Consider the following 4,371-nt stretch of genomic DNA (forward strand, 5'->3'; position numbering starts at 1 on the left):
AAATAAAAGTAAAATGAAATGGTTGCAGTATACATGATTCTCAAATACTCCATTGAATTTATGTAGATATACCTTATGAGTCTGAAAAATGGCTAGGCTATGAACAATTACTAGTGGAAAAAAACAAATCTGTGGCCACTTAGAAAATGGAAAAAAATTCCAAATTGGCTGATACTTAAGTAAATCAAAATAATTTTGCTTATTAAATTAAAAATAAAATGTGAAGATTAAAATAGTCAAAGTTGACAAAGATTAAAAACCTCCTACTTTAATTCACTAATGGTAGGGTTATAAATCAGAATAAACTTTCTGAAGGACAGATTGGCAATTAAGAAAAAAATTAATTTCCAGATCTTTTTATGTAGAAATTCCAGTTTGGAAAATCTGAAAAATAAGAAAAAACTAAAACATGGCAAAATACATTTAATTAAATTTTTAAATGAAAAATAAAGATTTTTAAAATGTACAAACATTCAGTTACAAAAAATGTACTGTTTGGAATGTAAATATGTTGAATGCTAAACATCCAGCAATAAAGTTACCAATTAAATTAATTTTTATGTACCTGCACTGTGAGATAGAATTTAGCCATTCAAATATATATGTAGAAGTAAGATTAACTATGTTTACAAAAATTTTAGTGCAAAAACAACAAGATACATAATGTCTGCACAATATGGCAGCATCTTTATGTTGTATATGTGTGTTTAGATGTGAATAGAAAAAAGCTTAGAAGATCTTTCATTATCTAAATCACTAATAGCAGTTGTTTCAAACAAGTTACTGATAATTTCGGTTTTCTTCTATTTGGTTTAATTTGCTTATTAATGTTTTTTTTTGGCAAATATTCCTTGGTTCAGGTTCACTTCAGCCTGTTTATGCATTTCAAATTGCCTACTTCCTCTTCTGCAGTCAAATCTCCTTTCAGTTTCTTAAAAAGGACACTTGTGATCACATCTAGGGTCCAAATGAATAATCCCAGATAACCTCAAGATCCTTAATCACATCTGCAAAGTTCCTTTTGCCATATAAAGTAATATTACTGGTTTAAGGGATTAGGATGTGGGTATCTTTAGGGGGAGTGGAGAAACATTATTAAGCCCACTATACTACATCTCCTGAGTATTTATTATCAAATAGCAGGCATGTTGGCGTACCAGTTTGGAAAGGGGAAGGGTGAGGAATAGACATTAAATATTTGTGCCACTTATGTTTGAAATAACATGCTGCAGACAGTTTGCTAACAATCTTTCTCTCCACTGTTGTCCCAATGCTATTTTGTACAACTGGAAAATGACAAAACCGTCCAAGTTTTCACTGGGTGCAATTAGGAAACTCTGATAGTTCCAGGCAATCCCATTGCATAGCCCTGGTCAGAAACCTGGTTCATTCTCCCAGCTCCTGTTTCAAATTTCACGGCTCTCTTCCAAATTCTACCTTCATGCCTTCCCCTGCCTGTGGATGATGAATTATTTCCTAAACTACAGAGAAAATGGTTGCTACCAAACCCTGTGCCTCCTCCCAGTTCTCAAGCTCTTATTTATCTCTTAAGACCCAGTCCAAATACTACCCATCACTTCTGTGAAATATTACCCATTGCCTCAACAAATACCATCTCCCACCATACCTATCAGAATCTAATGATTATTTAAATATTTTGTACCTGATTTTAAAGCAACATTTGCAACATCAGAGCAATTATTTTTTCATATTTCCTTTGCCGGATTAAGACCTTCTTCAAATGACATTGTAGTTATGGTTAAGTAATTATTAAGTTGGTGTCTTCTGACAGATAAGCATACCACCTGCCTGAACAAATTCAGTGATAGAAATGTAACCTTAGACATTATACTTTTGAAGTAGCTCTAACTAGATGACTTCATTTTCTATTTTCACTTTGAGGTAATAGTCTTCCAAGTTTTCTGCTCTCTATCTCACTACTTTGGAGATTGAATTTTCACATCAGTAAATACATAACCAATGGAGAAAATGCCCTCACAAAGATGCTCCCTTGGGGCAACTATCTGTAATAATTTCCAATTTTTTTAATTATTAATTATAAGAAGAGATTTAACATTGATAATACAGATTTTTGAATATTATATTTAAAAGATACTCCCTCTCTACAAACTAATTTAAAGCTTAAAGTTTCTTCAAATGGAATAAAGATTGCTGAAAAGAGCATTGGTTTAAATGACATTATTTATTTTTAAAATAGCACTAGAGAGGGCTGGGGATGTGGCTCAAGTGGTAACGCACTCACCTGGCATGCACAGGGCGCTGGGTTCGATCCTCAGCACCACATAAAAATAAAATAAAGATATTGTGTTCACCGAAAACTGAAAAATAAATATTAAAAAATTCTCTCTCTCTCTCTCCTCTCTCTCTTAAAAAAAATAGCACTAGAGACTAGAATTAGATATCACCACAAATATTTTTTCAGAGCTCATAGAGATTAAAACTTATTAAAATATGAGGTTAAGATATGCTACTTCCCCAGGTATAAAATTTAAAAATTTACCTTCACATACAGGAGATTCTGGGTACCAACCAAAGTTATAGCACTGAATTATGTCAGGTCCACTTAGATAATAATTTTTTCATGACAGAAAAACTGAACCACATCTCCTGCTTCATAGGTTTGCTTTATAGGATGAAAATAGCCATTCTCTATTAATCTTAAAGAAGAGCACTGCAATTCTAAAATTGAAAGAATGAATAAAAACACAAAGTGTTTATTTTTCCTAAAACTTATATACTGTTTACAACCCATATCTCAATAGAAACTAATAAGTTTCTCTTATGCTGTTTTAGCTAGTAAAAGCTTTTGAATTTATTTTATATATGAAATAGATTATGATATATAATATATCATTAGGGTTATTCAAATTCCATAAGCAAAAATAAATTTTCCCACTTGAAAACTTTAAATGATCAAATTCTATTATGAATATAATTAAAACTAAAAACAAAAAAAAATATTATAATGGGTCATAATTATCATAACAACATAAATAGTTCAGTGTGAGAGGTACTTTTTCAGAGTGAAAGTAAGTTGTGTTGAACGTGAGAACCTACTGGTGCACTTTGGTGTGAGAAACCATCCATATGTGTGGCATTCCTCCTCCTCTGTCTGCTTTCCTCCAGCTGTGTAGTAGCCAGCAGCACATTCATATTGCACTTTATCCTTCACTTTGAATGTTTTCTGTGTTGTGGAATAATTTCCATTATGTAATTCAGGGGCCGAACATGTTTCTAGAAAATTTAAAGTTATTTATTTTATGAACCTCACCAATAACTTAAAAGAGTTTAAATAAATCTCAAAATATATTTTCACCAAATTCCAAGAATGCATGGCACAATTAACCTTTGGCAAAACTGAAAAATAAAGTTTGCCTTTGCACCTGTGTTCTGTTTTTTTCACGTACCTGTTGGCTAACTCTACTGGTCTTTTATTATCAAAAGCCTGGTCCTTTGTCCTTGATCAAAGGCCAAAATTCAAATGAAATCTCATGAAGTAACAATTTTTAAATTGGAGTCACCTGAGGTGGACAATTTAAATAACTTACAACATATTAACAAAGTATCTACATTCAAGTGATTTTAATTATATCTGATATTGGTTAACAAAATATATAATAGTTTACTAGTAATTCTGTTCTTATATACCAGAAAGTTTAATCACTGCCCATATTTCATAGGAATAAATTAGCTTTTTCAATAAACTAGTTTCTTGGAGCACCATAGCCATCCCTCGTTGTGGTAACACAACATGCTCACTTACTGAAGCACCTTGGTTCTGGAGACCAGCCCTCTGCTGTACATCTGCTTTGCTCTTCTTGTTTCCCACTTTCAGTTGTGTAGCCAGCCAAACAGAAAAATGGCAACTTTTTGTCTATGCTTATTGGGAAGTAAAAACTCTTAAAAGTATAGTAATATTGGGCAAGGCTTCCATTTTCTACCGTGGGAAAATCACAGCGTTTCTCTGAAATGAAGAAAAACTCAAGCTGAGACCATGGAATTCGCAATCAAGCAATAACACATTTTTAAATCCAGCACTTATTTTTATTACCTAAAATTTTAAGGTGATTTTTTTTGGACAATCCAAGCATTTGTTTTCTTTTCCCACCATAATTAATATACTAGTAGTTCTGAACAACTCTAATAGATGCATAATGAAAATCATATGTAATTGTAAAATTCCTAAAATTCTCACATTACTAAAAGTAAAAAAGAAGCATTGAAGTTCATTTTAATAATATGCTTTATTTGGTCCAATACCTTAAAATATGTTGCATTCTTCTTACCCCCTTTAGAATCCTGTCTGTATTTACACTGACAGCACCTTTTAACTCAGACTATCCACATTTC

The 4,371-nt window shown here is 32.0% G+C and overlaps 1 long non-coding RNA gene across 1 annotated transcript; it reads right to left on the reverse strand.

The window, feature by feature from the left end:
- Nucleotides 1–1,680: 1,680 nt before the first annotated feature.
- Nucleotides 1,681–3,250, reverse strand: LOC107147539. Its single transcript, XR_001504169.2, has 3 exons — nt 3,079–3,250; nt 2,522–2,700; nt 1,681–1,809 (listed from the first exon to the last, which is right to left on the reverse strand). It is a non-coding gene; the product is annotated as an uncharacterized LOC107147539 (long non-coding RNA).
- Nucleotides 3,251–4,371: the final 1,121 nt, after the last annotated feature.

The sequence above is a fragment of the Marmota marmota genome, unplaced genomic scaffold, assembly GCF_001458135.2.
Source record: "Marmota marmota marmota unplaced genomic scaffold, marMar, whole genome shotgun sequence".
Classification (NCBI taxonomy): domain Eukaryota; kingdom Metazoa; phylum Chordata; class Mammalia; order Rodentia; family Sciuridae; genus Marmota; species Marmota marmota.